Genomic DNA, 11,244 nt, shown 5'->3' with positions numbered 1-11,244 from the left:
CTCTATTGTTATTATTATTTTATTTAATTATTCTATTAGGATTTATAATTTTATCAAAATTTTAATTAAATCTTTATAATTTAATCTATATACTAAATTAAAACTTTCAATTAGATCGTCTCTTTTATTTCTGTTAAAAAATACTATTTCCGCAGAGTTAGCAAACTCCCTGAAACTTAGACAACAGCGAAAGTGCGAATCTCTAAAATGTTGTCATCCTCAACCTCAAGAATCACTTTCATTTTTAGGTATTCTCTTCTCCAAATCCCTAATTTTGTTTCCTTCCCTTCCTCTTCATCTTCATTCTCATCCCTTCACTCTCATTCTACTCGCCAAGTTGATGAAGTTGCTAAATATGTATCATAGTTTTGTAAATTCTGTGTCTGTTGGGTCAAAGGACTTTGGCAATGCCATAACATTAATTAATTTTGCACTTTCGATTTGCAATTGCTATCATCCTTTTTAATTCCACTACTTTATTGATTCTTTAGATGATATTCGTAGTTATAACTTACAGATTTAGTGTTTAAGATCTCTTTATAGCAATAGAGTGTTCTTTTCTGTTATTCTATGAGATCATATATATATCATGCTACAATCTAAGCAAAACTAAAAAGATTGAACATTTTGTGTTGTTATTTGTTCTCTGCTATTTTGCCGTGCAACTTATTTTTCCTTATCTTTGTAGGTACCGTCTAATGACTCTGAAGTCTGAACTTTATATTTGCTATGCAGAGGAAGATACTGTTGAGATGGCCCTCGATACTGTAAGATTCTGTTTTCTTTTATTGCGATGTAGTTTCATTAAGCAAATTATTGCCATAATCAGTGAAACTCAGTTGATGTGACATATATCTCTTGAATCTACAGGCCCAAGGAATAAACCATTTGCACAACTGCACTCCAGTAATTGTACACCATGATTTGAAGTCACTAAATCTTCTTGTTGATAAAAATTGGGTTGTGAAGGTGTCAACTAATTGTCATGATTGAATTTTCTTGATAGCATGCTGATAGCTACCTGTAGATATGGTTTAATTGTTTTTTTCACCCTTTCTTTTTTCTTTCGTATAGTTATGTGATTTTGGCTTATCAAGAATGAAGCACAGTACATTCCTTTCTTCCAGATCAACTGCAGGAACAGTAAGCTGTCATAATCCTCATTTCTAACCTCAAATACTGTGTCATACCTTCTACCTTCTGAATTATTCGTTCTTTCATGTTCTTGTTCTATATTTTGCTGCATATTTTTTATGTTCGTTGTGCTTTATATTCTTCTGAAGATATACAAACATACACAAATGGAGGCATTTGCTATTATCTTTTAACAAAAAATTTGGTAAACCAGGAGCTTCTTGCCATTTAAAAATTCATTATGTTTTCCATGTTATATTAATCCTTTTGTGATGATGAATACCTATCTTTAGCCTCGGCTTATGTTCTAGAGAAGAGTAGCTTGCTGTGCAAGCTAGTACAAAAGGCACAACAGTCCGTTCATTCTTAAGTTAGTTATGATAGCTGTAACTATCTTTTATGATCTGCATTACTAGTGAGCTTATCACTAATGTGTGCTTATGTATAGAGAAGAGTAGCTTGCTGTGCAAGCTAGTACAAAAGGCACAACAGCCCGTTCATTCTTAAGTTAGTTATGATAGCTGTAACTAACAGCTCTCCTATGTAGCTGGCACTGTTCTAACAGCCAACAATTCTCTCATAACTAACTCTTGTAACTCTTCTCTAGACTTTACCAACTCACTCTACTATGATGAATGGTCTTTGGTAACAAATGAGCAAATCTTTCTTAATTTTGTTGAGGCCTAAAGTTATTGTTTGGTAAGAGTTTCTGCCTTTCTGGACCAAAAATGTAAAGACAGGAGAGATAGAGATAATTGGACAAATTTTGTCTTAGGGAAGAGAAACTTTGTGCATTTATTCTCTCTGTCTCCTTTTCAAATTGGTCTGTGTCCTCTGATGATTGCCAAATGGGGCCTTAGTGTAACTACATGCTTTTCATCTCTACCTCAAGCTCCTCTCTTTCGTATGCGTGATCAGTTCCGATATTCTGCACGTATTTAGTTTTGCTGCTAAGCGTTTGTTTGGCATTGCAATATATTCATTTTTTATGATATGTTGCAGGCCGAGTGGATGGTGCCTGAAGTTTTAAGAAATGAACCTTCAAATGAAAAGTAAGCTCAGTTATCATTGGTTTTCATCATTAAATTTTTCTTTATTTTGCTTGTGGAGGAGGATTTCATAGTCTCTGTTCCTCTCTAACCTGAATCATCTGGCATTGGGAAAAATAAGTTGGAATTTTTATTACATATAACTGTTGTTCTTTGGCTTCCTTGTCTCGTCGTTCTTCTCATTGGTTTTGCCATCCTTTTAAGGCATTCATAATTTTGTGATTATAACAAGTGGTGATTGGATATCCAGGTGCAATGTTTATACTTTGGAGTCATATTATGGGAGCTCTCTACTTTGCAACAGCCCTGGGGTGGAATGAATTGATGCAAGTTGTGGGTGCTGTCGGTTTCCAGCATCGTTGCCTTGTCATTCCAGATGATATGGACCCTGCTATCACGGATATTATCAAGCAATGCTGGCAGACGTGAGTGTACTCTTCAATCATTTTATCTGTATTCTAAGATATCAGAACTCTTGCTTATAGCATTCTGAAAACCGCTTGTTCTATCGGATATGAATAATCACATGAAAGGAAATACACATTTGATCTTGCCAAGGTACAGTTTTGTTTCAATATAACCATTTTTTTAATAAAAAATCCTTATAAAGTGCAAGCCAGTTTCAACAAACCCCTGTAATGACGACTCGTTGTTTTCTCTAAAAGATTTTTATGCATGATAGGGACTTGATTACACAATTTTTAAACTAGAAGACTTGGTTGAAAAATATTTGTACAGTATATGGACTTAATTGAAAACTTCTAGACTATAGGGATTTGTCGAAAATATTTCGCTTATAATGTTTAAGCTTTAGGAACCTTTATAATACTTAACCTACAATCATGGTTGGTGTGACTATATGATACTCTTTATTGTAGAGATCCAAAGTTGAGAACTACAGAAATAATGGCGGCACTGAAGCTGTTGCACAAGCCAATCATTGGTTCTCAATCTGAAGTGTCGAAACCAGGTAGGCATGAGAAGGCTCAGTCATCATCAAGAGTTTGGTGCATCAGCTAACCATATCTTTTTCCATTTTTGCTGATAAAGAAAATGATGGGAAGACGAGTTGTATAGTATTTTTGCTCATTCAGTCCTGTGATTCTTTTCAGTCTTGTCCCTTTTCTTTCTTTTTTTTTTGTTTATTTCTTTCTTCCCATTTACTTTTAATTTTTTTTGCAGTGGAGTCATTATCAGTTTGTACCATTTGTTTGTGTACACAATTCTTTGTAATTTTGCTGTAATCAATTCTAAATTTTGATGTGCATAAATTATGAGATGTTGCAGTTGTAGCTTGAATGGAAGAAAAATTGATAATGAGTGGAAATTGTTTGGTGCTGTAAATGCAAATTGGATAAGCTTTTATTCTTTTTTTTTTTCATTTTTTAATTTGGATGGGGCCAAGAGTTGCTTGGTTTGGTAATATTTTTTGAAAAAGTGTTTTTCACTAAAAAGCACAAATTTTTTATTTTACATTTGGTAAATAAAAAATTATGTACTCATACTTACAAAATTTAAAAGATAAGAATATTTTAAAAAGGATCTAAGATGGTAACTCCTTCCCCCTTCCTGTTCGAAAAAATAATATTGGTTATATTTTTATCAAACTCGTAAAAATGATGTCTTTTGGTTTGAATTTAATGGATAAAAAAAAAGTATGAAAGGGCTTTAGTATTTTATTGGCAAAAGCTAGTGCACTCCAGGTAAAATAAGGAGTGCAGCACTCTTTAAAAGTTAATCTATTATCAAAAGTGATCAGATAAATTAAATTTATTTATTATTGTTATTTTTTTATTGTCATGGGCTGAACAAACAAATCGATACTAACAAAAAAAATTAATTCGCTCGTTTAACACAGGACTATCTTTACACCAGAAAAGTACTCAGAAAAATTTGATCGAATTCCTCCGTGTTACTCTGTTATTGTTCATGTAATGTTCAAGCATTTTCACTGTTTTGTTTGCTAGTAGGTGCTTCAACTATTGTTCTGTCTAGCCATAGATTTTGATGCCCTTGAACCCACCCCATTCTACCTCTACCATAAATGGACCTTCAAAACCCAAAAAAATTGCTGTCATAGAAAAGGAAGACGCTGTCTGTCACCCGCTGCTGATTAGCTAACCCCAAACGTAAAACTGATTTTATAGAAGAATCCGGTTTTCATGAAGGCGCCATGATTCTCAGATGACGACGCAGTCAAAGCACAAAATACATGACAGTTACAACAAGTCCATTATCTTTAATTTCAAATTATCTTCAACTTGTACGTAATAGAATGAAAAATTAAAATACAATTATATTTAAACAATTATTTGTATTATTTTTTATTAATTTATTCAAAAAATAATTAAATTTTGAAGCTAATTGGTATAAAATATTACAGATATAAAACTAATAAAAATTTTTATTTGTATAAGAATGAGCCTAATAAATAATTATTCTATTTAATATATAATTAAGAGTATTTCTTTCTTTGCCAACGAATTATAGTTCAAATGACATAGTCTCTATATTCACCTAAGAATTGGTAAAAAAAGAAAAGAATACTTCTTTTTTTATTAACTTTTTTAAACATTAATTATTTATTTTACATACAATATAGAAATAAATAAATATAATATTTATTGAGTAATTAATTATATATATTTAATTACATAATATTATATTTATAAAAATAATATGAATAGTTATTTAAAAAATTATATAATTAAATAAAAATATAAAATAATTTATATTTTCTGTATATTAAAATTAAATATTTTTTATTTTTTAAAATAACTTTTTTAAAAAATACAAGCACTTCCAAACCAAACTTTAAACCATACACCTTCCTGCCCACATCGCACACCAAAAACATTGCAACATAAAAATGGTAGTCCCTCCAGAACCACGAAGGCACGATCCCTCTCAATTGAAACCATTTTGACTCATACCTCCACCGTCCAGTCTGGATATGAGGATATCATGGTCGGCAGCGTTTTCGAACTAGCTTGATACTATTCTCACTCTCTCACGTGGAAGCACTCATCAACTCAGCGCATTCAATTTTACCATACTCTCACGAATAATGTTAAGGTATGCTCTTCAAATCCCAAATTCTGTTCCCCACTCAGCTCTCCGTCTTTCCTTCCCTTCAACTTCGTCCCTACACTCTCACTCTCAGCCCCAATCACTTGATGAAGCTGTTGATTCCTTCACTCGCATTCTCTCTATGCGTCGCCCTCCATCCATCATCCAATTCACCAAGATTTTGGGATCTCTTGCCAAGACCAACCATTTCCCCACCGCCATTTCCCTTTTTCAGCAATTGCAAGCCAGGGGAATCGCTCCCGACTTGTTTACTTTGAATATCTTAATCAATTGTTGTTGCGGCATGGGTCGTATGACGCTTGCTTTTTCTGTATTGGCCAAGATTTTCAGGATGGGTTTTCAGCCTGATACCATAACATTGAATACATTCCTTAAAGGCCTTTTCTCTGTGGTAATGTTGAAAAAGCACTGCACTTTCATGACAGAGTGCTGGCTCATGGATTTCACTTTAATGAAGTCACTTATGGGACCTTAATTAATGGGCTCTGTAAGACCGGGCACACATCAGCTGCTATTCAAGTGCTGAGAAAGATCCCACGGCATGGGATTGTTCCTAATGTCTTCATGTACAACTCAATTATTGCAAGGATACATTTGTAAGTCAGGCTTTTAATTTATACTCTGAAATGCTTGCTAAGGGAATTTCTCCCACTGTTATCACCTACAACACTCTAATTTATGGATTGTGCCTTGCGGGCCAACTTAAGGAAGCCATTGATTTGTTAAGTGATATGGTGCTTATAAACATTACTCCTGATGTTAGTACCTATAATATTTTGATCGATGGGCTATGCAAGGAAGGAAAGATCAAAGATGCTAAGAATGTGTTGGCTGTGATGACAAAACATGGTGTGAAACCGAATGTGGTTACTTATAACAGCTTAATGGATGGATATTGTTTGGTTAAATCAGGTAAATAAGGCAAAATATGTATTCAACACAATGGCCCAAAGTAGAGAGTCACTTGATGTTCAAAGTTACAATATCATGATTAATGGCTTCTGCAAAATTAAAATGGTCGATGAAGCCTTGAATCTCTTTGAAGAAATGCGTCGTAAGTACTTGGTTCCAAACACGGTAACTTACAACACTCTTATTGATGGCTTGAGCAAATCAAAGAGAATCTCTTGTGCTTTGGAGCTTCTTGTCGAGATGCATGAAAGAGGTCAACCCACTAATGTAGTCACTTACAATTCCTTGTTGGATGGGATGTTCAATATCAAACAAGTTGACAAGGCACTTATGTTATTCAAGGAAATGAAAGAGAGTGGCATTGATCCAGATATATGCACGTACAATGTACTTATTGATGGCCTATGCAAAGGTGGAAAACTTGTAGTTGCAAAAGAGATTTTTCAAGATCTTTCTGTGAAAGGCTATCCTCCAAATGTGAGGACATACACTATTATGATCAATGGGCTCTGCAGAGAGGGCTTGTTTGAAGAAGCATTGGCCCTGCTGTCGGAAATGGAACACAATGGTTGCTTACCAAATGCTGTGACTTTTGAAACTGTTATTCGTGCTTTGTTTGAAAAAGATGAGAATGACATGGCGGAGAAATTTCTTCGGGAAATGGTTGCTAGAGGCTTATTGAATTGATAAAAGAAGGTAAGATACATCAGCTCAAATTGAAATTACATCTCATTGTTGCTGAATATGTATCATAGTTCTGTAAATTCTGTGTCTGTTGGATCAGAGGACTTTGGCAATGCGATAACATCAATATAAATTTGCACTTTTGATTTTTGCAATTGCTATCATCCTTTTTAATTCCACTACTTTATTGATTCTTTAGATGATATTCCTAGTTATAGCTTACAGATTGTGTTTAAGATCTCTTTATAGCAATCGAGTGTTCTTTACTGTTATTCTCTGAGATCATATATTTATCATGCTACAAACTAAGCAAAACTAAAAAGATTGAAAATTTTGTTTTGTTCTTTGTTCTCTGTTATTCTGTTGTGCAACTTATTTTTCCGTAACTTTGTAGGTACCAAATATATATATCAAACTAATTCCTATGACTGTTTTATCATAAGCAACCATGAGCTATTGTTTATTTGATTGAATCCTCTGGGAATTGTTGTAAAAGGAAATTTAAGTAGGTAATAAGGATTTATTCTTAGGCTATATAGTTTTCACTTCCATCTTAAAAATAAACCCACCTTCTAAAATGCATGTCCCCTCTTTTCATCAACCTAAGCAACATCGAGTCAAGGTTAATATGGTTCAGTTATCTCAAAATTTTTGGCCATTTTCTTAATTAATGCTACTCAGTTGTATTGCTTGGAAATTGCTTCTGTTGAAAATATGTACATTTTGAAGTACTTTTTCAGAGAATGTTTTTCTGTTAATTCTTAGATAAATTACCTCGTTATTTCTTGTGTAGACATTATTCTATTGTCTCTGTTTATTAGTATTTTAAAAAAAGTTACTAGCTTGGAGTTTTGTTACGTGGTGTTTGAGATGGGAATGTTAAAAGTGAAACAATATAGAATTCTTTGGAATTGCGGTTGATTTTATTTGGTGAATTTCTTTGCATAATTATTGCATTTATTTATTTATTTATTTTCAATCAGATATTGGACTATGATATAGTTTTATTGCTGAATATTTCATATTTATGAAACTGATTTTGATCTTGTATTGGTGTTTGCAGCTTGTCTCAATTTCTTCACGCCATTTCTGCTTCTTTTCAACTTCTCGTTAAGTCCATCGACTGTTGCCATACTTCTTGGTCCGTTTGACTTCCAGGGACTCCAATTTCGGGTCTGAGCCAAGTGGACCATTACTGACCCCAGCTAATTATGCAGTGTTGAACTGTTTCTTCCATCATGGTACATCTTCGACAGGTTGGGGGTATTGCTCTGATTCTTCCATGGAGTTGTTGGTCCACCGGTAACCCCTTGTGCATTACTTTCCAGAGGAAGATTCTTGTTTTCGGTTGCACTTTCAGGTCCCAAATAGAAGTCCAGAGCTTCTTCTGCTGGCAGTGGAGTGGCATCAGTTCGAGTAGAGGGTGGTAGAACTGGTGCGCCAGTAAATATCCTGAAGCCACGGTGTAGCAACCCTTTTTCTCCCTTGGCCAGGTAACCGAAATCATCCCCTTCCCCAATTTCAGTTTGTAAAATATTCTGTGCAATATCTGTACTGAATTGTTCTGTAATGAGCTGTTGGTTCCATTGCTTATTTTCGTTTAGGAGTTGATTAACCCAAATTAGTTGTGAGTTAGTAGGAATTAACATCTGAGTAGATAATGCTTGTTGATTTTTGATCCAAGAGTCCTCCATTTACATATGGGTAAATACCAATCTACCATGTTATATGTATAAATTTAACTGGCTACACGTTAATCCAAACTATGTTGAAGCTCTCTAGTGTGAATTTTCCTTTATACTTTGATTTGTATTTGGCCCCTTTCGGTATCAATTGTGAGACACTAGAATTCTTCTCAACTTATTTGGTTTCTAGTTGAACCCATACTCACTAGATTTTAAACGTTCAAAAATCACTTCTCTCATGAAACTCAAATAAAAATCACTTCATCTCAAACGGATGAAATATTGCTGTTGCTATAAATTTTGCAAAGCCAATCTTTGCATTATAATTTGGTTCTTCATTTATATACTTCCATTCTAACTTTGTATGGTGCGTCTTGCATAAAACAGTTTTAGACTTAAGCAAACAGTACTCCAAATAAACATTTGATACTGCAAAGGGAATAATTTTGCTTTATGGTGAGAGTATATGAATATACAATGTGTTTTGGATATTGCAAATTCATCAAGAACAAGATGGCTCTGTCATCAAGAGTTGTTTGAGACTCTACAGAAAGGGCAAATTTTTGAAGAAAACCCCTATACTCACCAACAACTTCTTGGACGAAAGCATCGAAATATAGGCAAGATGGGACTGTCTCTTCTAGCTTCAGCCAAGTTACCTCAACACTATTGGGAGGATGCCTTTTTGACAGAACCATTCCTCATTAATCGTCTTCCCACAAAAGTCCTTGCTATGAGATCACCTTATGAATTACTGCATCATAAAAAGCTTGATTATATCATGCTTCGTGTTTTTGGATGTGCCTGCTTCCCTTATACATCCCCTTACAATATGCATAAATTAGATTTTCGTTCTCAGCAATGCATATTTTAAGTGCTTAAGTGCTAATGGCAAGATATATATTGCTAGAAATGTTGTTTTTAATGAAACATGCTTTCCTTATGGTGAAATGTTCCCTTCTAAACCATCTTCTAATTCTTCCTTGCATTATGAACAGGTTTCTTGTGACAGAGCAAACTCACTCCTCTATATTCCTTTTTCAGAAACAGCTCACTCTTCCAATTCCTCTCCTCTTACAACTACTCACACACCTTCTCATGAACAAAACTCACAAAATTTCTCTACTTCAGCTACTAATAATACTTCTGCTAATTTCATTCCAATCTCAGGTATTGAGATTCAACTCCCTCCACCAGAATCATCATCTTCTGCATCAACTTTTATCACTACCAATCAACATCCTATGGTAACAAGATCTAAAGTTAGGATTCACAAGCCTAAGGCTCTTCTTTCTGTCTCTCCTGAATTGGATTTGGTTCAAAATGTTCCAAGCACAACTAAACAAGCTTTAACTTGTTGTCATTGGATTCAAGCAATGAAGGAAGAGTATGAAGCTGCTCTTCGAAACAATACCTTGACAATCACTCAACCTCCACCAAACTCAACTGTCATTGGCTGCAGATGGGTCTATGCCATTAAGAGAGCTCCAGATAATTCTATTCTGAAGTATAAGGCCAGCTTAGTGGCCAAGGGCTGTCATCAACAGCATGGTGTGGACTTTGATGAAATCTTCAGTCCAGTGATCAAACCTTCAACCATATCGACAGTTTTAACTATTGCTTTATCAAAAGGGTGGTGTTTAAGGAAATTTGATTTTATTAACGTCTTTCTAAATGGTGACTTAAATGAAAATGTGTTTATGATTCAACCACTAGGTTTTGAGACAGCAAATTCACCTCGTACCTGGTATACCAAGCTGAGAATGACCCTTTCAAAGTTTGGTTTCTCCCTTACTCGTGTTGACCCTTCTTTGTTTACCAGATTTACTAACTCTTTTACTATTTTTCTTTTAGCCTATGTAGATGACATAGTCATTACTGGCAGCAATGCACAGGAAGTTAATTCTTTAATTTCAACTCTTCGTTCATTATTTTCTTGGACTGGAAATACACAAGTTATCTGATTCAGAACTTCATGTATCTTAAACAAAAATATGTTAAAGATCTTTTGAATAAAGCTGGCATGATGCATTCCAAACCAATGCTGACACTAATGATCTCTAGACTTAAATTGACTACTGCAGGATCAAATTTGTTTGAAGATGCAACTCTATATAGTACTATAGTTGGACGACTTCAATATGCAACCTTAACACATCTTGAAATTGCCTTTGCTGTAAATCGTGTGAGCCAATTTATGCACAAACCTCTTCAATAAGAGTAAGCATTTTGAGGTGGACCTTCATTTGTAAGAGACAAGGTCAACAAAAAGCAGTTATTTGTAGTTCATGTTCCTCCACCTCTCAAGTTGCTGATATTCTTACTTTACAAGCTTTGATCATTTTTGAAGCAAACTCAGACTTCAATCCTGAGAGCCTTGAGTTTGAGGGGGGTTGTTAAGGATACAGCATCTTCAAAAGAGAAAACAGAATCAAGAGAGAGTCTTGGAAGTTAATTAAATATATGAATTCACTTTTTACACTCTATGACATTTTTAGTAAGGAGAAAAACTATATACGTATATATAATACTTAAATAATCACAAATAATTTCAATTCTATTCATTTATTATCATACACAAAATTTTCAGTTTTACTATATAGTATTTTTAGTCTTCACTCATTAATATTATAATTGGTTTTCAAATTTTATTATAATCATTAAAAACTTCTAAATAAATATTATATTTA

At 34.0% G+C, this 11,244-nt stretch overlaps 2 pseudogenes; both read left to right on the top strand.

Moving 5' to 3' along the window:
* Positions 1–3,350, top strand: part of LOC107644113 — a 23,332-nt pseudogene extending 19,982 nt beyond the window's left edge.
* LOC107644111 lies at positions 5,014–10,465 on the top strand (annotated as a pseudogene).

The sequence above is a fragment of the Arachis ipaensis genome, chromosome B05 (genome assembly GCF_000816755.2).
Source record: "Arachis ipaensis cultivar K30076 chromosome B05, Araip1.1, whole genome shotgun sequence".
Lineage (NCBI taxonomy): Eukaryota > Viridiplantae > Streptophyta > Magnoliopsida > Fabales > Fabaceae > Arachis > Arachis ipaensis.
The sequence above is the reverse complement of the archived record's forward strand: the minus strand, read 5'-3'. Positions and strand labels throughout refer to the sequence as shown.